The sequence below is a fragment of the Pteropus medius genome, unplaced genomic scaffold, assembly GCF_902729225.1.
Source record: "Pteropus medius unplaced genomic scaffold, Ma_sr-lr_union100, whole genome shotgun sequence".
Taxonomy (NCBI): domain Eukaryota; kingdom Metazoa; phylum Chordata; class Mammalia; order Chiroptera; family Pteropodidae; genus Pteropus; species Pteropus medius.
Genome location: NW_024344240.1, coordinates 20441693 through 20465944, shown reverse-complemented (window position 1 = coordinate 20465944; position 24252 = coordinate 20441693). Strand labels below are relative to the sequence as shown.

At 37.5% G+C, this 24252-nt stretch overlaps 1 protein-coding gene and 1 pseudogene across 2 annotated transcripts in view; both read left to right on the top strand.

Moving 5' to 3' along the window:
• The window catches only part of TMCC3 (transmembrane and coiled-coil domain family 3), a 238115-nt gene that overhangs the window by 111497 nt on the left and 102366 nt on the right, over positions 1 to 24252 (top strand). The gene's annotated exons all lie outside the window — the stretch shown is intronic.
• Positions 1038 to 1153, top strand: LOC120607570 (uncharacterized; annotated as a pseudogene).

The following is a 24252-nucleotide window of genomic DNA, read 5'->3' as shown; positions in this document are numbered from 1 at the left end:
CCTTTTTCTATTTAAAGATCTACGAGTTTCTGGGGAAGCTGTCTGTACCTTGGTTGGGAGGCAGAGCCTCTGTATTAGGCCAAGCTAATTTGTACATTATATCCCCCACCCTTGCTGCTATGAGGTCAAATGTGGTCACATGACCTAGTCTGGACCAATCAGAGTATATATGAGGTCTCTCACTGAAAAAGCTGGAACAAAGACATGCAGTCATGACCTGTATAACAATGTTTCAGTCAGTGATAGACCACATATATGACGGTGGTCCCATAAGATTATAATGAAGCTGAAAAATTTCTATCCCTAATGACATTTGAGCCAGCGGTCATAACGTTGAACCACAACGCATTACTCACGTTTTTGTGGTGATGCTGGTGTAAACAAACCTACCGTGCTGACAGTCTTATAAAAATATGTACGGTTATGTACGGTACATTTATGTACGGTACATGATACTTGATAATAAATGACTATGTTACAGATTTATGTACTGTACTTTTCATTGTTATTTTGGAGTGTACTGTTTCTACTTATAAAAAAAAGTTTGCTTTAAAACAGTATGTTGAGTTCCATTGGCAGCAGCCTCATACATTTTGTGTTTACCACATCTCTTGATTGCATCTTTTTCTCTCGTTCTTGATTTAATCTCCTGTTTTCTACAGAAACATGATGTACAAGCTTATAACCTAGGAGCAATAGCCTATACCATATAGCCTAGGCATGTAGTAGGGTTTATCATCTAGATTTGTGTACGTGCACTCTATGGTGTTCATACAATGACAAAATCAGCTAATGACGCATTTTTCAGAATGTATCCCCATCATTAACGGGTGCATGACTGTACTCTTTTTCTTGTTCCACTTGAGCAAGAAATTTGTGGTCCTGGGAACTGTAGGTAGTAGCTATCATGCAACTATGCTAAGGCTAGTTTAAGAATGAGCCAAGGTTTAAGAATGGTTCCATAGGGTAGCTGTTAACATGTCTGCTTTACACGCAGAAGGTTCTGGGTTTACGCCTCAGTGGAACCAAGGTCCATGGTCTACGGCCATGCCATCGTGAACAAGCCCAATGTCTAATCTCGGAAGCTAAGCAGGGTCGGGCCAGGTTTGTACTTGGATGGGAGACCACCTAGGAAGACCAGGTGCTGTAGGCATAAATAATAATAATAATATTAATAATAATAATAATAATAAAGAATGAGCCAACACTTAGGCAGAATGGAGAAACGGAGAAAATCGGGTCTCTATGACATAAACTAGCTGCCAGATTAAACTTTGGCTGGAGCTCAAACTACTTCTGGACTTTCTAAGTATATAAATTCTCTTTGTATCTAAGCCAGTTTGACTTAGGTCTTCTTTGATTAAGAGCCAAAAGATTCCTGAGTGATCAATCTAATGATTATTTTCAAGTAGTGGTCTTTACAGGACATATGTTATCTATTATTTAACTGCATTTGCTAAATTGTCTATAGTTAGCATGGATAATTTTGTAATAAAAAATAACAACAAAAAAGTATATTAACATGTAATCATAGCAGCCACATTGCCTGGAAGTTATTTATTTAGGAAAGCAGACATTCTCAACTAGAGCTGAACTAAGAAACACAGCTAAACTAATCTATCTGTTTCTTCAGATGGGTCTCTGAGGACATCTTACACTGCCATCTGTGTTGTTGCACTACTGGTAATTCACTAGTTTTGTAAATGTACTTTTTAAACAATTTTTACATTTTGGTACACTCTTGCCTAGTTGCTTCTGTGGGGGACAGATGTACTATGTAAGGAAATTGCACCTTTTACCACTGTTTACTTTTCTATTTTTTAAACAGTGAAGAAACTCAGTGCTCTGCTGTCAACCATTTAAATTTTTCCCTCCTCCTGACTTATAAAAAATACATGTTTGTGGTCACTTTTAAATTAATATATATAATTTAAAACACAAATTGTAAGAAAAAAATAAGAGAAGGAGACTGATAGTCTGAGAGACTTAAGAGACACCTCAGTCAATCACTGTGTGTGGACCTTATTTGAAAACTGAGTCAAACAAATTTTTTAAAAATCCTTAAGATTTAAGCACCGGCTATTTGGAGAACTAAGGTGTTCTTGTAGATTTTTAAAACTTTAATAATGGTATTGTTTTATGTTTTTAAAGAAATAGCCTTTGTCTATTAGTAATACATATTGAAATATTTACAGATGAAATAATATGGTATCTGGGATTTGCTCTAAAATAATACAGAAGAGAGAAAGTGAGCAAGAACATAGATGAAACAAAATTGGTCGTGAATTGATAATTGCTGAAGTTGAGTATGGGTACATAGGGATTCATTAATCTGCTTGTTTTTCATGTGATAAAAAGGTAAATGGAAATACTTTCTAGTGGCAACCAGTATTAACAATTTGAGATATTTTTCCTACAAATTTTTCTGTGTATAAATTACAGAGAAGAAGAGGAGTAGTGAAGAAGGTTTGTATTTGGTTTTATTTAATTAAAGGGACTCACTGGACATGTTGGTCCACAGCTTTCTTTTGGGGATATGGAAGAGCCATTTCATTTTCTATTGGAGCAGTTGATTATTTTCCCTAAAAACAAAACCCTGTGTTTCTTTTATAACAGTGTAGCCTTCGGGAAGTAATTTTGGGACCCCAGGAAATAATTTTGGCTTTTCGGTGGGAAATACCTGTGTTTGAAGCCTGGAGTTTCTGTGGGCTTTGACCAGAGCTTTACTTGTAAGGCCTGGGCAGTTCCCACTCATCTTATTATGAATCTCCTGGCACAAGACTTGCATATGAAGCATGAACCCCAACCTTCTCCACAGGATTTTGCTGTCAGACAGCAATTGTAAAACCTCTTGGGTATTTGGCATTCTCTATTGCCTACTATTTGAGGGGCGCAAACATTTGCGAAAGCTAGAAAAAGCATATTGAATTCCTGTTGCTTTTTTGTGATCTTTTATAATTTGAATTATTAGTAGCATGTACATTGGTGAGAGAGAGAATTTGAGTGAGAGAGTGGTTTATTTTTTAAAAGAATAGGGTGGATGAGTAGGTTAACCAGGCTCGGCTCCATGATGGAGCTTTCTGGGAAAACGCAATTTAATTCCAGTGCACCTTTCCTGTTGTTGTTCATGTCTCTTCCATCCCAATGGGAGAAAGAAGACAATCTAAGCTTAGAATACTTTCTTTTTCTCTCTTACCCTTGAGGATTACAGTGAAATCATGCTTTTCATGACGTATTTTCAGAGTTTTGCTATCATCATTTCATTCTTTTAAAATATTTTCGGAGTAACTGTTCTGTGCCAGTCATAGTACCAGGCTTTGGGAAGCAGGGAATGTAAGATAAATCAGTTTTCACATCATTGTTGACTGGGTGGAAATACTGAGGTCGGGCCTTGGGAAAGGATGGATCTATGATTAGCGTGGGGAGTATTTATTAAATGGACGTGTTTTGTATATGCGTACATTAATGGTAGCTACCAATTACTGATGCATTACCATGTGCTACGTGCCTTTCTAAACGTTTAATATCAGTTATCTCATTTAATACTCAGAAAATCTTATGAAGCATGTGCTCTTATTTTTCCTTATTATAGATAGGAAACCAAGATTAAATAATTTGCTCAAAATCACACAACTTGAAAGTGATATAATCTGGACTCAAACTCAGAGAACTCAACTCCAGAATCTGTGCTCATTAGGAGTTATTACCAAAGAATCTATTGACTCGTTGATAACATGGTATTAGTGGCTTCCAGTTTTTAAAAAAGAAAAAGATGGTTAGTTAGCGTTAATCATCAGTATTCCTGGAATCTGTTGAATTTGCAAACTGTGAAACATGTGGAAGAGCTTCCAACAGATACAATATCATATTGCAGTTGGGGGTCAGAATTAATTTCTGGACTTGACCCATTTCCTGTTTGCCTCGAGAATCCTCGCTGGTGGCGCTTGTGGCTGCAGTGTTTACCCCTAGATAACTCTCAGATTACAGTCCTAACCTTACCCTCAAAGTTTGCCATAAAATGTCTCACTTTTATTATTATTTTCACATGGCTCTAGTATATCAATAGTCTTTGGAAACAAATGGCAACATTCTATTTATAGGTTTCTATTTTTACTAATGGTATTTCCATTTACGAAATATAGTAATTCTCAATCTCTGAAAATGTCAAATCCTAGAAAATGTGGCATTCCTATGCGTGATGTTAACATCATTCTCAGGCAGTTGTCAGCCGAAGATTTATTCGGTGAATCCGATTTATGTATGCGTTCCTGTTACATTAGGTTTAGAGATGCATTCTGTTTAGAAATAACTCCAAGAACAGTTTTTATATTTTACTTTTACATTGAAAACCAGTCAGATTTGTTTTAACCTCAAAGAATGTGCTTATGTAAAATTAACACTGGTTGGTACTATTAGGGGGTGAAATTTCATCTTTAGTGAGTCTAGAGTCCTACCAGAGTGAATCTTATTCTGTCACTTTCAGTGTTATTTATGGCAAAAAGAAATCCATTGGACTATTATTTTTGCTAAGTCAATTTTACAACGTTTAGTTATTCATCATAAAGTTTGCTCGTGTGACAGTGTATGTTTCCCCAATGTGCATAAGTGTGTACCCGTATGTATATATGCATGCATATATACTCTGCTTAAAAATATGAAAATCTTAGTACATTGCTAGATTCTTGTTTTGTGTGGCCTATGCTCAGTGATTCCAAACTCTTTCAATTGGGAATCGTGTCTGAAACTAAGAACTGTATGTTACTACAAGCATGTGTAACACTCAGTTCAAACTCATAGTCTCAGATTATCTTTTCTCTCCTTCATTTTATTGTAATAATAATAAAAACTATCATTCACTGGACGTCGACTATATGTCAAGCTTCGTATTGAGCACTTTACCTATATTACCTCATCTAATCCTCAAAATAACCCTTTGACGTAGGTTTTGTTATTCTCATTTTACAGATGCAGAAGTGAACTTACCTTAGAGAGGTGACTTGTCCAAAGTCTTACAGGTATAAGTGGGCACATAAATTTATGTTTGTTTGCTTCCAAGGCCAGTTGATTTCCTGCATGGAAACACTGAGGAAGTTACTGAAAAAGGAAGGAAGATGTTCACAGAGGTGTGTGCTTGTTTGAGGTTAGATTTTTATGTAGTTTAATTTTTAAAAATAGTAACTATAGCTTCCTGTGCATTGATGAAGTAGAAAGATGTTAGAGTTTTATCCTAGCTCTGTTTAGTATTAAGATGTTAAATCAGAATTTCTCAAGCCTTAGTTTCCTCATCTATAAAATGAGGTTGATGGTACCTGTTTAATATACATGATAAGGTTGTTGTCAGGATTAAATGAGATAATGGAAATGGAAGTGCTAAAGAAGTACTTTCACATGTAAGGAATTATTAGCCAGTACTCTCATTCTCCTCCTTGCACCTGACCTGTGAACTCCTCAAATTCATTTCTTGGAATTAAAATTAGATGCTGCCATGGATTTGGTTTAACAGGTTCCTTAAAAAGGACTTAGTCCTGTTTTTTACTTCATCCATCCGTCCATCGATTCATTCATTCAATTAGCCTTTATTGAGTACCTACTATATGCCAAGCATTGACATTGTTGCAGGAGGTATAACAAAGACTCAGACTTGGTCTCAGACTGTTCAGGATATTTCGTTAGGATCATTGTCCATAATCCAGTCTAACCCAACCACATGCTAACTGACCATATGTAAAGTGAACAGGCTCAGATTCTGTTTGTGGCTGCTCAGACTGATCTGCGTAAGCGAGTCTCTGGGCAGATGGAGCATTCGGCACCTGTCACGACTTTGTATCTTGTCCTGTGGGGTAAGTGAGGGACGTGGGAAGGCTTAGAGTGAAACAAAGGTAATGCTATTTCTGTAGACACCAAGGTACAAAGAGTAGTCCTCTTGGACTTCTGTCACAGTCTGCCCAAACTCAAGAGGCCCCTAGCAAGTTTTTAAACTGGAGCTGCCTGTGTAGTTTCTAAATCCCCCAAAATGAAAAGAACATTTTTTTTCAGCTCACCAATAAACAATAGTAAATAATAGACTCTAATCCATTTTGAATACATTTAAATTGGATGTTCTGCAGAATTTCACACTTGCACTGTTTTTTAATGTTTAAACTGAACACGGTCTCATACGCAGGTGGAATAGAGACAAAGGTGCTCAGTTCAGTAAGTATTTACTAAGCATTTCCTAAGATAGACATCGTAAAACGTTAAAACACACAAATCCAACAGTGGTAATCAAAAAAACAACAAAACCTCTAGATCTTTTAGATGCCACCCGTCCTCTTTGGCTGCTTTTGGTCCAAGTGCCGATGATGCAGTGCAAGAAATTCTGAGACCGTCTATCTAATTCCCCAGGGAGGGTGTGCAGATGAGAAGTCTGAGGCCTGGAAAGGTATAAAGTGCAATGTTTGTAAATGTTCATTAGAGAAAGCATCAAAATCAATTCTGTATTCTCTGATAGCAATCATGTGCCACCTTCCCCACTCACTTCCCTATTGCTCCATACATATACACATATAAACACACATCAGTTTCAGAGGGTTGCCAGCAATTACTTTTATAACCAGTAAAACCTGTAATTTGGGCCAGTGAGGGGGACAGGCTTTGCTGGGGAAAAAGAGGAAGAGAATGAGTTTCTACTTCTCAAAGTCGAGGTCAGAACTATTGTTAAAACATCATTTAACTGAATCAATGCAGCAGAGGTTAATTTGTGGGTGAATTATAGCTTAATGGAAACAAAAGCATCATCACACTAAGGTTACACATTTTAAAGCAGTAAAATGATAGCAACCTCAAATGCCAGTCTCTGGGCTTCCCCCAACAGCAGCTGTCACTGTGTGGGTTGACGTGGCTGTGAATGTTTCAGGTCACCCTGATAATGTTCCTGTGTTTGTGTTTCACTGTCATCGAGCATATGCTGGCCTCTGCAGAGCATCCCAGACTCATGCCAGAGACCATCTAACCCTCAGGTTATCGGGAGAGTCAGAGCTTCGGCATCAACAAACAGCCTTGCTTATACTTTTCATTTAAACTGTGCTTGAAGCTTTAAATGTTTCCAGCTGTACAGATATTAGAGGGGAAGATCTTCAGAAATGAAAGTGGTGTTCTGAGGAGGGCTCAGTAATTCGAAATGGCCAGTAAGGCAGGCCAGAGGCCATTGAGGATTTGAGGATTCTGGCCATGTGAGAGGAAGAAATCAGTGATAGGATTGCTTTGATGGATGGACATCTGGGAACCTTTCCTGCCCTGCAGCATGCTAACAGCAAAACAGATGTTCCCAGGGCCCAAACTTTTTACACTCCTGCTCCTGGGGAAAGCAACTCCCACTCCTGATCCTGCAGCTCCATCCTCTCTGATTACAGTTCTTCAGTGATTTTTCAAGAATTTTTGAGTGGCTATGATATGCTCAGCTCCTGGTCTAATTAGAGAAGAGGAGGCTGCTCATCTCTCAGTCTCCAGATATCTTGCCAGGGACATGGATCCGCATCTTCTCTACGTCAGTAGTTCTAAAAGGAGGGAACGTTCCAGTGTATGCCAAGACATTAAATGTATAATGGATGCAAATAATAGTTAGAAAACTTAAAGTATATAAAGTTGGTATCTTTCCCAACCCTGACCCGTCCCCAGAAACAACTATTATTAAGTTTCTATAAAGATATTCTATTCCTATGTAAATGTATATTCATATGTATGTATACACATAAATGTGTATATACACACATATGCTTATTATGCTTTTTATTCACATGAATGGTAGCATTCTATGCATATTATTCCATACCTTACTTTTTTTCATTTGGGAATTATTCTGGGACAGCAAATGTAGAGCTGCACGTTTCTTAATAGCTACAGAATGTTTGTTATATTGTTTAGATGGATCATCATTTACTTATTGTTGAACATTTTGGCTGTATAATTGTTGGACAGTTGTTGGACATTTTGGCTGTATGATCTTTGCCATCGCAACAATACTTAATTATATATTCTTGAACATATGTCTCTGGGCACACGTGCTAATTTATCTATAGTATCAGTTTGCAGAAGTAGAGTTACTAAGCCAAATGGTATATACTTTAAATAGTAAGGGAAATTGCCAAATTGCCCTTCTATACAGAATTTATTCATTTCCAGCGATGCATAAGAATGCATACTCCTGACTGCCTTCCCCCATCCTCATCCTCACGTGGGCCATATCAGAGTCTGTCTGTTGTAGAGGAGAAGGTTTGGGGCTGGATATGAACATCGTGTGAGTATTTTGAAACCGCCCCCGCCCCATGAGTGTTATCAGTCTTTTAGTTAAATACAAGTTACAGGAAATCTATCTCAAACTGTCTTAAACCAAAAATAAATTTTATTTTTTTGTTTTAATTCCTGTCTTTATTTATTTTTGTTTGTTTGTTTTTCAGTTTTATTGAGATATTACTGACATATAACATATGTACATTTAAGGTATACAATGCGATGGTTAGGTACATATATATATATTGCAAAATGATTACCACAATAAAGTTAGTTAACACCTCCATCCCCTCATATAATTATGATTGTTTGTGTGTGGTGATAAGATCTACTCTCTTAACAACTTTCAAGTATATAACAGTATTATTAATTGTATTCATCATGCTGTGCATTTGATCTTATTTATCTTATAGGTAGGAGTTTTAAAAATAAATTTTTAAAGAGGAGAAATTTATTGACACATATAACAAAAGTCCAGAGCCAAAGTTTGGATCAGGCATAGCTGTATTCAAGAAGGGCTGCCACGTTGTTGCACAACTCCAGGGGACACATTCACATTGTATGAGGGAACAGTGTGGATGGTGTCCCCCTGGAATTTATGACCCTATATTCAGGGGCACAGTTGAGGTCATGAAGACTTGATCTCTCTCTCTACTTTTCAGCACTGTTTTCTTCATTCTCAGGCAAGCCTTCTCCAAGTGATAGCCCTGATAGCTCTAGGTTTCTATTTCATCAACTTTAAAACCTCAAAACCAAGAGCTTCCCCTTCTCTGTGCATACAGCAACAGTCCCACAAATGAGCCTCTTGGATGCTCAGATGCTCTTTCCTAATAATTAATGAAACCTGGGAATATCTTTTGATTTGCTTACTTATCATCCACTCTCTATTTTTCTCATAATAACACCTTGATTGATATTATTCCTGAACACTCAGTCCACATGGTCTGGGGCCCTGCCTTCCTCCAGGTATGAGCATGCTAACCAGGTACCCATCCTACCAATGGCCAAAGCAATTCTGATTTTCAAGATACCACCACTAACCATCTGTAGGCTGGATGAGTGCTTCTCAGACTCAGGAGAAGTTACAGCTGAAGAAGAGGGATGCAAATTTGCATGCAAACCGCCTGGGGATCTTCTAATAAAGCAGATTCTAATTCATTAAATCTGAGGTGGGACCTGAGGGTCTGTATTTCTAACAGGCCTTTGGATGATGCTGATATTCCTGGTCCAAGCGCCACACTTTGGAGCAAGGAGATATACTGTGGATCCAATGACTTTTCCCGTTTCCTTCTAGCCTAATAATTTTGAAATTTCATAGCATATACAGAAAAATATGGAACAAAATCTCCATAAGCAATCAATTCCAATTTGTCTCCATTTCACAAAGCAAAGGGAAGTCACCTTTATGATTACATTTATATATATAAAAAAAAGTATTATTAAAACCATTCATTGTAGAAATACAATTCTATTGCCTGCCTTGGTGGAGTAGGGGAGAGGAAGGAAGCCTTTGCTGAATTTTTCCTAAAGAATTGTATTTTTGACCAAAATTGGCAAGAAAATAACCTTTTTCTTCTGGGGACTATGAGCTGTCTGTTGTCTTGACGAAGAGAAAAACTGCCACCGCTTCCACTGTTAAGCCAGTGACTCCCTAGTGTGTCACCTGGGAACTCGTTTGCCCCTGTCAGATACTGAGATTTATATATCTAGTTATCCCACCATAGCTCTGTGGCCTGCTAGCAAATTCTAGGGAAACATACAAGTGTGGGGGGAAATGGCAAAATCAGTTGCTCTTTTGTGACCAACCGCTCTTTAGGTTTTTCTTTTTAAATAAATTCTTTTCTCATCATCTCTCAGAACCAATATCTCAGTGCAGGACTAACTTGAATAGCATTAAATATTTCCTTTGTTCTCCCTACTTCTGATTAAGTATTAAATGGACCCCACCCCATGTTCCACCCCCCAAGATCACTTACTTATTCAGTCAGAAAAATGATTTCATAGGCAAAGCATTTTCATGCCTTGTGATTCCCAATTTGTCTCTAAAATGCCAAGTTAGATGGCATTACCAGAAAGTCCCCATTCATTCCAGAGACTGAAAGGAGAAAAAATCTTAAGAGGTTCAGCAAGCCCATGACACTGTTCACTCAGTATCTTCATACCTTGTGTAGCATTGTCATAGTATTTACTTTTAAAACATGCCTACTGCAAGGAAAATTGCGGCCTCAAATGCTTGCATCATTATGTAAATAGAGGTTAATGAATCAGTTGTACAAAATGTACTGTGATTGAGAGTTCGGCTGTTTTTATGAGAAATCAACAAAAAGACAGCTGGATTTTTCTTCTGAGTTTTTGATTTATCATACTCTTTTATTTTATACAGATACGGCTTTTACCAGAAGTCCAGTCTATAGAATTCTGTGGAATTCTCATCTTATACTTCATTTTCTTATTGCTAAACTGTTAAGTTAGTTCTATCTGTAAGCTTGGAAAGCAGCTTTTAAGACTTAATTTTTAAGAAGTAACATCTCTTCTATAATTACTGATCCTCTATAAATACTGTGGTGTCCACATTTGCCTGCTTAATATAATCTCTCCCTTGAATTGGAATTAAGTTAAAATATTCCAGAAATGGCATGTTGAGTCCCTCTCCTGGTTCTCTATTTGTAGCTGACTCACTGAGTAGCAGAGTTGCCCTTAGCTGATGCCCAAGTTGGCAAGTCATCAATCAATAAATTGTCCTCTGAAGGTGGAATAGAAGGGAGAGGGCCTCTTATTGCATCAAGAGGTCATCTTCATCCTTTAGCCATGTAAATAGTAGGAGGCAAAAGATTTTTCCAACAACTTTGTATTGAACACTTGCTGTGTTCCAAGGCATAAGAGTAGGTTCTGGGTGTATACTAGTGAAGAAAGCAACATTCTGAGCCCTGACCTCGTGGAGGTAACTTAAATGAACCATTTAATTTCTCTGGGCTTTACTTGAAAAATGAGGCTAATTCCTTACCACACAGTATTGCTGTGATAATCAAACACATTTAGAAAAGTATAAAATGTGAAATAACTGTAGAGTTCTTTAGGTCAACGTGGTTACACAGCCTCAGCAATGTTCTTAATCTTGAACTTTCCGAGATTAGCTGTTTTCCTTATTGACGTTATCCCTAAATGGGCTTCCCTTTGCCCTTTGTCTTGTTGTAACAGTTGCGTTTTCCTCTCCAAAGATGATCCTATGGTATTCTCGATCAATGCCAGCTTCTTATCTGCTTTGCAAAATACTCTTCAAAAGGAGGGGCCTCCTAAGAAATTTTATAGGCATCTGGTATGAACTTAGAAAGAGAAAAATGGGTATTCATAAAAGATATTGAGAAAAAAAAGAAGTGATTTTCTATATTTTGTACACATTAAAATCAGATACTTAACTCCCCAAAAGACAGTTATGGTGAGACATCTCTGTCCTTTCCTTGAGTTAAAAATAAACAGAACAGTTTTGGAGTTGAGTGAGTAGACACCCTTGTCAGTGTGGACAGGAATGATGGGGCCATGCCCTGAGTGGGCAGCGGGCCAGGAGGGCCTTCTCTGGAATATGCTGGAGCAGCTGACTTGGAAACATGCAGGGAAGGGTTCTAAGAATGCCTTTGCTGTATGTGTGGGAGGAGGATCTCAGTGCTTGCCTTTAAAGACCCCCAGCCTGTTACACAGTTGCCTGAAGAAGTATTTTTGGCTCATTGTACACATCATCTGTTAATTGAAGGAGCCCCTCCTACCCTCGCCAGTTCTAACACCAGGGTAATGTATATTTGTCTGTCTCTTTTTGCTTCATGACCCTGTCTCTGCATCTCTGCCTTTTTCCCACCCCCGACCCCTCTCCCTACATATGCGATTTCATCACTCAGAGTGAGAAAGCACAGCAAACCTCAAATCTGGGCCCAGCTAAAGAAATGTGATAGAGGGTCTCGTTTTACACTTTATAAAGTACACAATTAACAGGTCTTCTGGCTGAAAGGCTTCTTCTTTTCTTCATCCCCTAACAAAGACGAGGCTGCCTGGGCGGGTAGTTAGTATCATGGTGTAGTGCGGGGTTGACGAACGTTTTCGGTACACGGCCAGATAGTAAATATTTTAAGCTTTGTGGGCCATTAGGTTTCTGTCACAACCCTCAACTTGGTGATGTATCATAAGTGTGGCTATAGGCAAAACGTATATAAGTGGGCATAGCTATGTTCCAGTAAACTTCATTCAGGGACACGGAAATTTGAACTTCATATAAGTTTAATGTGTCATGAAATAGTCTCCTTTTGATTTTTTAACCATTTGAAAATGTAAAAATCATTCTTAGCTTGTGGGCCTTATAAAAACAGGCAGTGAATAGGGTTTGGCCCACTGACCTCTGGTATTGTAGGAGAAATGCAGAATTGGACGTGAGAAACCTTAAGTTTCAGTTTCAGTTTTACTACTCTTTAACCTTGACTTAGTCATTTAACTTCTAACCTCAATCTCCTCATCAGCAAAATGAGTTTGGAAAGGCGGGTGGGAAAAGCAAAGTGAAAGTGGAGAAACCTGGCTAAACCTAACACTGACTTAGCCAGGGGTCCAGAGTTGGCATCAGCAGCAGTAAGTCATGCTGATAGCATGTACCCTTGATTAGGTTGTAAAAATGGCACCTCATTTCTGTGATGGTCTTCAAAAAAACCCCAATAACCCTAGCCTAAACGTGAGAGAAATATCAGACAAACCCAAATTCTGCAAAATACCTGACCAGTACTCCTCGAAATTATCCAGGTCATCAAAAACAAAGTATGTGCACTGTCACACTAGGCAAGACTAAGGAGACATGATGGCTAAGTGTAATGTATCTTGGAGATGGGATCCTGGGACAGAAAAAGGGCATTGGGGAAAAATCAGTGGCATCTGATTAAACGAGTTTACAAATAGTATTAGATCAATGTTGGTTCCTTAGTGGTGAGAGATGTACCATGGTGATGTAAGATGTTAATATTGGGGGAATCTAGGTTAGGAGAATACAGGAATTCTGTACTGTCTTTGCAATTTTGCTGTAAATCTAAAAACTATTCTAAAATAAGTATATTTATATTGGGGGAAAAAAGGGGAATCTCCAGAGTCTAGAAATTTGTTAGGTGTGGAGAGTGAAGGAGAAGGAGGAATAAAGATGATGTCGAAGTCTTCAGCCTGAGTATCTGGGAAGAGAGCCATGCCATTGGACAGAAAATATGAATACAGGAGGCAAGTCAGGCTTAAATAGGAAATAATGAACTTGGAATACCAGGGACACATCCATAAATATGAAGTACCATTTAACACTTAAAGCGATAAAATACTCGGAAAGGGCTTTTGGATTTCAGACATTTTGTTTAAAATGATCTCCAGCCCTGAAATATTTAACATTTAAGGCTTAATTTAAGAAAGGAAGATTAGCTGGATTAAATAATAACATAGTTATTGGACTTTGTATAAGTAGCTGGACTCCTCCTCATATTCAAAAAGAGAAAGAGAGAGAGAGGGGGGCAGACAGACAGTCCCCAACTTACAATGGTTTGATCTAGGATTTTTTGACTTTATGATGCTGCAAAAGCAATATGCATTCAGTAGAAACTAGTTATAATTTTGAATTTTGACCTTTTTCTGGGATAGCAATATGCAGTATGATACTCTGTCGTGGTGCTGGACAGTGGCAGTGAGCCGCAGCTCACAGTCAGCCATGTGATCAAGAGGGTAAACAACTGAGATACCACAATGGAGTATTAAATGGATTTTTAACTTGACAATATTTTTATTTTATGATTGAATTATCAGGATGTAGCCCCATCATAAGTCAAGGAGCATTGTATATGTGGGTATATTTATCCTATTGTCATTAAAGCATTGCTTGGAGCTTGGAGTAGCTGTAAGCCCTTCTTTATCTGAAAAAGGAATTAAAGTTGTGTTGTCAAGTGGAACATTATTTAAGTGACTCAGCAGCCAGTGCAGCCCTTTTTTCTTTACCAAGAAGTGCTAGTTGTGTTGACCCACACTGGAGAGAATGTTTTGTTTACCTCATACAAGAAGTAAGAGGTTTGAGTCATTCCTTTTTCTGTCTTGCCCTATTTATTTTTTATAGCCAGAATTGCTTCAAATGTGCATACAGACCTCTAGAGACCTGTGATATCTGCTGTATGCTAACAATGTATATGATAAAACCACAATCAGGAAAGGCTCCACACCTGCACAGGTCATGAACAGGCAATTCACAACAGAAGAAATACCAATGTCAATAAATGTATTTTTAAAAAAAACCTTCACAAATAATCAAAGATATGTAACTAAACATATGCCAATGAGATGGTAAAGATAGTTAAGAAATGGAGGACCCTGTGCTGGCAAGGACGTGAGGAAGAGCACTCTGGTGGGAATGTAAATAGATATACCCTTTTGGGAGGGAAGTTTGAAATCTATATTCCAAGCTTTAAAATGTGTATAGTCTTTGTTCCAGTAATTCCACTTCCAGGAGACTATCCTAAGGAAATAATGAGACAGGCATATAAAGATACATGTAAATAATGATCATCTAAGCAGTGTTTAAAATAGTGAAACACTGGATACAATATTCAAGAATAGCATTAACTTCAACATTGTAGATGTAGCTATTATAATAGAAAGACTTGCATTATTAAGTTTTTGAAGTAAAACATTTCAAAATGAATTCATAGTCTAGTTTACATAAAAATGTATGTGTGCATTTGTGCATTAAGTTTTGAGTGCCTCTAAAACATAGATTCAAATAACAATATTTTAAACCTAAACCAAAACGTAGACTCTCCATGCTAAATGCTTAGTGGTGTAAACTGCCTTTGTCTCGTACATTACTATTTGTAGATCCTAAAACCCGTTCCCATCAGCACTTATACACTACTTCTCCTAAGTAATGCTAAATTTTTAAAATAAAAGTTATAACTTATCCTAAATTATGGAGTAAGGATTTTTTATTCAAAGTATGAAGAATCTAATTTTTTTTTTCATAACTAGTGCTGTCTTAACCAAAGAGAAGCCAATACATAGTTATCATTCCTTAGTTTTATTTCATGCTACAATGCTTAAAATATTTGACAGTGCTTGGTACAAAGCACTAAAGGATACGGGGTGAAAAAAAAAAAGAGATTTCAGAGGGAAAAATCTCTTTCATCACTTTGATTTCATTAATTTATGTCTTACCTCTGTCTAAATGTATTTAAAGTACCTTGATCTCTTAACAGAATGTGCGCTGAGCATAAAAAAATATTCACACACACGGAAAAACCAGCTGTAGCATTATACTGAGTCCAAGGTAATAATGATTTATAAAAGGCAAAATGTAATAGTTCCAAAAACACTCAAGATCTCTGAACTAGAGACTTCAGCTTTAACATGTGACTGAAATGATTCAAAATCATCATTCTTCCCAAGTCAACAGAAAACCATTATGGCCATGTAGTTCAGATCAGTGAGGCCACAGAGCTTGAGAGAAAAGAGCAGACTGTAACCCGCAGGATTCTTAAATAAATAAAGCATCACATAACATATACACCCTGATAGAGCAATAGTAGGGTGGAGTGGGGTGGAAGGTTTATAGATTATCTACTCTTTGCCAGGCAACTAAGCTTAAATGCTCTTTGTGCACTGTCTTGTTTAGTAAACTGCAGATATATACATTTATATTCGGATGTTTAGTTTGAACTAAATATTTCTGAGTAAAGCATTTCTCTTTCTGATGTTGCTCTCACCAGCTGTGTCCCGTGGGCAGCCATTCCCTAGATCTACCAGTTACGCAGTTAGTTGCTAACGATTCCAGATTTTCCCTCCTCCCACCACTACTCAGTATTCCATGCACCATAGCCAGGGTGAAGAGGTCTACGAGATGCCTCAAATTTTAGACAGAGTTGTGAACAGGACTTTGTTTTCATTTCACTAATTTATATCTGCTTCTTTCCAAAAAAGATTTGAAGTGCCAAAATCTTCCAACAGTATGTGTGCTGTGAGACAGCTAATCAGAGGGAGAACCTCAGGAACTCCACACAGAAGGGCAATATGCAAAAAAGCAAGACAAGGCAGTGAGGGCAGGAGAGAAAGCAAAAAACCTTCCTCTGTAGAAAGGAGCAAAAGGAGTGGGAGAGAAAGATTTAGAACAGCCGGTCATGGGAGTGGAGCTCTTTAAAGGTACTTTAGTGATTAAAATAGGTGGCGTATATGAAAGGTGAGCACTTGACTGGCAGGTTTGTCTCTGAATCTTTCCCAGCATCAAGAAGCCTTCTTCCTGTGTTAGGACAACTTCAAGCCATGGTTTCTTATACAACCTTGAGCTCAGGTAATTCCATGGCCATTATCCCTGCCGTGCTTAGCTACAGCTAAAATGTCAACCTCTCTTAAACTGACATCCCCTTGTTCTTCTGCTCCCATCCATTTTTTCATCTACTTATTGCTATTTCATACCTTCCCGCCAAGTCCCAGACAAGGGCCTATGAACCAAATCTGGCCTTCTGCCATGTTTTCTTCAGCCTGTACAATCCACCTTTATCTCTACATGGCAACCACTGGTTTGAGCCAAGAGCCTGCTATATCTGTTAGAAAGGACATGCCCTCCTATTTGCCATAGTCCCAACCATTCCCTATGGTTTCCCTAGTCCTGGCGGTGTTGCATTTCTTGGTCAGATGAGTGTGTTCAGTTTGTGAAAATTCATAGGGCACTTATTATTTTCTATTTTTCTATGCATGTTATATATCCATTTTCTTAAAGTGTTTAAAAGCAGAATCCTGATTTCTCCAGACAAACCATATTCATGTTTTGTAGATGAGGATATGGGGACATAGAGAAGTCAAGCAGTTTTGTCCATGGTCGTAGAGCCTGGTACATGACAGCTAGGAATCACACTGAGGCAGTCTGTGCTCCTGACATCTATGGTTTACTTCCTCCGAGGACAGTTGGTTCCATCATAAGATACTCTAATCTAGTCTTGGCTTCTCTTTGCTGCCACTTCAATATCCAAAACATGATTTTTCAGAGACACACTTACATTATTTCTTTTATGTGCTATAGTAGATTAAAGATGGCCGTAAATTCTTTGCAACTCTGTATTGAGATGTGATTTGGAATTCCCCTCCCCTTGAATTTGAGCAGGTCTTAATGATTTGCTTAACTGGTAGAATGCAGTGGAAATGACACTGTGTGACATAAAAGTGGACTATAAGAAGACTTGCAGCATCTGTCTTGACTTCTTTGAACACTAACTCTTAGAATCTAGTTGGCATGCTGTAAGGAAGCCCAGCAACCCCCACTGAGAGGCCCACATGGAAAGGAAATAAGGATGCTGGCTGAGCTCCCAGCCAAAGCTAGCACCAACTTACCAACCGTGTGAGTGTGCCATCTTACCAGTGAGTCCTCCAGCCTCAATTGACTGACCCTAGTTAATGCCACATACAGCAGAGATGAGCTGTCCCCACTGAACACTGCCCACATTGCAGATTTCATGAGCAAAACAAATGACTGTTGTTGTTTTAAGCCACTAATATTTGTCATGGTATGTTGCAACAGTACGTAACTGGAACACCTGCAAACTTTGCTTAAGAAATATAAATTAGAATCAGATAGAAGGTCAAAAAAGTTTAGTTTTTTAAATATTAGTGTCAGTACAGAAAATTTTTCCTAGGGGAAAAATAACAATTCGAATCATCCCTGAAATCATCCCAGAAATTATTTTTGTATAGCTGAAATGTTTTTTTCTCTATCCTCGCTAAAGCAAATATCAAAGACCACCTACATTAGTAGAGATTTACTGACTAAATTAGAATCTTCCAAGAAAAAACACATTTGCTAGTAGAATCTCAATAAAGTGCCATCAAAATAATTGCAGAAACTAAAATGTAAAGTCAGATTCTATATGAGTCACTGGAAATTAGGTGTAAGAACTATATAATCTAAAACTTGTTCCTCACATTAGTTAAAGGGCAGTAGAATAAAATCTAATCACATTTTTCTTTGAGACTGCCCACTCACTCAAGACACTTGCTTGGCAAATATTTTCCCAAGCAGACAGCACAATTAACACAGGGTGTGTTCCACTAGACTTGACCAGCCAAGCTGGAGAGTGATTGCTTACCAGGGTGGTGTATTTATTGCAAAGGGAAGTCACAGAATTTATCGCTCCCATTTCTGCTGAGCCTTTTCCTATTTGTACTCCCTGTGCAGAGTATTCCCTCCAAGATAAGTGAGGGCGGTGGGAGAAGCACCCTTGAATGCAAGGCTAGTGGTGAAATACCTTTTAGAAAGCTGATGGGTCTGTGAAAACTTAGGGTGGCCACAAATACAGTTGAATGGATAAAAGGTTGTCAGACAAACAGGAGGTATTGTGTCAAGTTTTGAAACAGAGATAGATGGATAAAATAGTAAGCTAGAAAGAGAGGTATATTTTCAGAAAGGGTGACAGGATCTACTGTGAGACCAAGGGTACTACTCAGCTCTGCAACTCTGGCATGGAAGCAACCACAGACAAATACATACCCAAACGGATGTGGCTGTGTGCCAATAAAACTTTCATTAAAAACTGAATTTCATATTTTCATGTGCCACAAAATATTATTATTTTGAGTTTTTTCAACCATTTGAAAATGTAAAATCCATTCTTAGTTCACAGACTGTACAAAAACAGGCTGCAGGCTGGGCCTGGTCTGCAGGACATAGTTCGCTGACCCCGTTATCATTTCGGTGTCAGCGGGGTGGGGTGGATGGTTGAGGAGAGAGGAAGTGGCTTGCTTTCCACATCCTAACTTATTAAACTTATGTATCTTGGGAACTTTTAGAATAAGTATATATGACTTTTATAATACAAAATTTAAGAACGCCCGTGTTAGGGTCAAGAATGGAAAAAAAGTCTCTGCACATGGGCTCTGTTAGGTTTCAGTGGACAAGGACAAGTAATAGCTCTTGGGGCTCATGTTCAAATAATTCAAGTTCTCATTCACTCACACTCACCCACTCAGAATTTGGGTTGAAGGTCCCATTCACTCACTCTATAAAGAAGAGATTTATTTACCATTTTAAATTGTAAACAGTTTAAGGCAAGTGATGTTACTAATTATAAATTATTTTTATCTGCTTATTAAAACAGGCCCATTAGAATATCTGCTTGAGAAGACTGAGCTTAGATGATATGCTTAAAAGCAATACCGTATTTCTTTTTAAATTCTGTATTAGTCAGACTAATGCAGACTACTGTGTTTTCACATTTTATTCACAATTTGTTTTGCTTTTATGATACCTAAGGAAAATTTGCATTATGGTTGTTTATATTCTTCTTTTTGCCCATTTTCATTCTCTCTCAATTCCCTAAAGGCATGATACTGGCTCTTATAGGTTACAACTTGCATTCATTCATTCAGTCAACAAGTATTTACTGAGTGCTTCTTATGTCCCAGGCATTGTTCTAGGCCCTGGAGATGCCAGAGTGAACACAGCAAAGTTGCTGAACACACATTTTTTGTTAAATTTGATTTTGTCCTGTTCATCTGAATTAATGTTTTCCTTCAGGAATAGCAAATGCGTTTCACCTCACAAGTCAACTCTGATTGATTGCCAATATCTGGGGCATTCTGAGAGTCAGCTAGAAAGAGGATCCTCTTCTATCACTCATCTAAGGAATAAGAGTATGAGAGCAAATGAGTCACATAGATGTCACGCCTCATGGAATCGTGAATTGTGGCACATGGGAGGCACATGAGAGGGGATGCGACATGATAATAGTGGAAATTACAGATTAGGTGTCATGGTTCAGATGAATTTCTCTTCTTTTTTAAAAAAAATTAATTTTTTATTTAAAGAAGATAAACAGAAGATTTTTAAATGTTTTATTGTAGGTCTTTAACAGGTGTAGAGAAAGGTATCTATAAAGTGACAGAAAGTGTTAAGATCCTAAGTATATATCATATATAATTTTTGAAACGGGAAAGTAGTAAAACTTGTTTAGGATTAATTAAAAGTTGTATTTAACAATGAGAAGATGTTGATTAGTTTTAAAGAATATCATTACTTTTTACATGAGTATTTTTTCCATCTTAAATGGTCATAAAATTATAGATCTCCTACCAGTCCCTGTGGATTCTTTTATCCTCAGATTAAGATCTAAGACCTCTAATGCCGTAGCTCATCTCAGAATATTTTGAGAAAGCAGCAACCAATTCTTTTTGCACAAGTAAATTCAGTAGTTGAATTCAGTAGGCACAGGATATTTCATTAATCAAGGACTCAAAAAAATTAATGAGACTTGGTTAAAAATTATCATGGTTTTTATTTTCATTTTCAGTGTGTTTGTATGTTGTGTATGAATATACATGTATGTATTTATACCTTCTTTAGTTAGCCGACAGGTTAATTGTCTTTTGGAAATTATGGCTTGTAAAATAATTTATATTTACACCGAAAGCTAAACAACAGATCACTACAGCCTTTTCTGTCTCCACTATGAAGTGGCAGCCCTGAGGTTAATTTCTCTTCTGCCTCTTCTTTGTGATATGGTTCACGAGGCCTCATTTTCCTCATCTTTAAAATGGGGGAAATGATATCTACTTCAGAAGATGTTACAAGAGTTATTTCTTCTTCTCATAACTATCATCATCAACAACATTATATTAATAGCTAACATTTATTATGTCCTGTATAACATGTAATACATGTAATACATGTATAACATTTATTACGTCCTGTCCGAAGCACTTTACATATATTATCTCATTTATTTTCTCAATAACACTACAAGGTAGGTCCTATTATTATTCCTATTTTACAGATGAAAAACTGGGATGAAGAGAGAGTACAAGTCTGTTCAGGGTTTCACAGTGCATGATGACACGATATATGTGAAAGTTCCTGCACCGGATTGGCATGTAATAGGTGCTTACTCCATGTCCTTCTACCCCTCCTATCCTACATAGCAGCAGATGTTGAGGGGACCGCTAGCTCTGTGAGTGTTTACTCACGGGTTGGTAGGGAAAGCCCATTCATTCCCTTTTTCTCCTCCAGGCCTCCTGTGATTAGACATATCCCTTAGGATATTTCTAATGGTATCCTTCTTTTCATTTATTATTATTCAGCCAGGTCTTTGACAAGAGTAACCACTTTGACTACAGTAACCACTAGAGTCCAAACAGGAAATAAATGATATACACAAATAAATAATGTGAGGAGAATAAAGAAGCTCCTTACACAGAAAGTACAGGGGAAGTAGTGCATGGGTACTCCAGGTAGGTAATGGACGGGCTAATACCAGCCCTAGGCCTGAAGAGGAAGGATGTGCTTACTAGGACCTGGAAGAAGAGGCCACATGGAGGGGGCTGCCTGACCAGAGCTGTGATTTTGGTTAAGGGAGGCAGCCACCCCACAGTAAGCCATAGAGAAAGAAACTGGAAGAATGAATACCCCAGCCTTCTTTCGCCCTCCCCCTGCCCATGTTCCCCAAAGGTCAGCCCAACCGGAAGCCCTTAGTGCAGTCCATCTAGATTGGGCTCCCAGAAAAGGTAGAGTAGGTTCTCGGGGTGAGTGGGAGATAATGCTACTGCTATTCCTCAGCATGGCTGGGAAATGGTGAGGCAGATTGCAGGTTCAGTTTCTCACACTTTTTGGTGTTTGTGCAGATTCAAAAAGTCCTGGCTCCAGCCGTTTAAACAGATGGCTAGATCTACCAGGTAGACAGTTACAAATTACTTTTTCTAAGTGCACATGTGGAAAAACCGTCTGGCAATGATTTAGTCAGAGGACAAAGAATGGGACTTGATACTTCCACACATAGCTTTTGAGGCTGGTCATCTCATTACCCATACTTCTTAAAAATCTCAGTTCATGTTTTTATAAAATGAACATAGTAATAGGTCCTTCTTGGGAACATGTGAGGCTTCAACTAGTCTATACATTCTTTGAGATTTATCACAGAGATGAAAAGTCTTATTATGACGAATGTCATATATATTAGTAATTAAACATAAATCTTTTAAGTTAGATTTGAGATCAAAGTGCCCTTGACTTTCAATTGTTGACTCTGTGGATATTACGGACTATCAGGTCTTAGAGGTTCATCTCGGAAGTAAAGAGCTGGAATTGGAAGGTTTTTGCATGCTTTATTAATTCATTGTTTTTAAAAAAAAATTTTCATTATTTTTATTGCTGTGAAGTATTTCACTGTATAAAAGTACCACGATTTATTTTATCCATTTCCCTGTTGATGGACATTTAGGTAATTAGTTTGGAGGCTATTAGGAATAGGCTGGTGTAAACACCCTTGTGCATGTCTTTTGGTGTATATATGCACTCATTTCTTCTGTATACATACCTAAGAGTAAAACTGCTACTCATGGGGCAGGTACCTATAGGACTACAGTTGAAATGGCCAGTTTCTCAAAATGGCTGAACCAGTTTACATTCCCATGAGTAATGTGTGAGAGTTCCAGTACCTCCTCACTGTTATACTGTCTAAACCTTAAGATATTTAGTAAATATGTCATGATAGAGTCCTTACATGTTCAATTTATATTTCACTAATTTATTCTGGATTTTGCCTGTAGCATACAGAGTATAATTACAAAAGAAGGTTTAGACAGTTGATTCAAATGGTTATGTTTTGTGGAATTGTCCAATTATCATCCTGGCCAGCATTTGTGAGATCATCTAACATGAAAAAGGTCAGAGAAAAATCCCTATGACCTTTCAATTCAAGCTAGATACAAAAAAGATACCTGTATGACGTTCAGGGACGGATAAAATTAATTGATGGTGATAGAAAAATTTTTTAAAATGATCACCCCTTATTATGCTGGGGTGGGGATAGAGAGGTGCTAATTTGGAAGAGTCATAATGAAACCTTCTGGGGTGTTGGAAATTTTCTATATTTTAATATGGATAGTTTTCCAGAGGTATGCCTATATAAAAATTCTTCAGCTTCAATAAAATGTTTTTCAAGTGCATAGAGTAATACAGCAAAACCCTGGCAAATGTAACAATGATATACCAGGAATACACAATGAAACATTTATTTTACTACAGAGTGTACATATATACAGTCTCTCTGGAGTCTGCCAATGTACATAAACCTTAGGAATAAACATACCTTTGACCTATGTCATATAGGAACCACGAAAACATATGTATAAGTTTATCCATAAGGATGTTCATTTCAATATCCTTTTTAATGTTGAGCATTTGGAAACAATCTAATGTTCGATTTTGAGAATTGGTAAATATGTTCTATAAGAATATACAGCTATTTAAAAAACATGGCAAGGAAAGGCACTGTGTTTGTATTCACGTATGTTTCTACTGAGGAAACCAGATATATATAGCAAAGACTCCAGAAAAATGTGTTAGTTGACTCAAAATGTGGCTTTAGTGACAATGAAGACATTTGAAATAATGTATATTGAATCAAATTGATAAGTATTAGTAGATATTTGATTATACATTGTTCATATCCCTGGAAGAAAAATACTGTAGGTCTTACATACTCTTTGGTTTAGCCTTAGATTTGGAGTCTGTGTATCTGATTCAGACTCAGCAAGCGAAATCTTGTCTGTGGCCTGAAACTGCAGTTTTTCTTTTTAAAAATTTCCGGTTAAAAAAATCTAAGTCTCTGAGTCTGTCGACGTTAAGTGCAGAGACCGGGTGCTAAACCTTAATGCCCTTGACAAGAAAGTTTAAGGATAAAGTCGAAGACTGAAAACATTCCCATAATAAAATCTCACTCTGTTTTTAGTAACTTTAGAATTGTCACTGAGAAACCCACTAGGAGACATACAGACTTTCTAAAATTTAATATCATCTTCTATGGAAATAACATTGCATGCTAAGTAATTGTCATTTGAGTGACATTATTCAAATTGGTAAATGTAGCTCCCTAAGAGGATAAAATGTTGCGATTGTTTTGTCAAAAAAGGGATCCTCAAAAATTTATTCTGTCTCTCCTTTTTTGTCCAAAGGAAAAA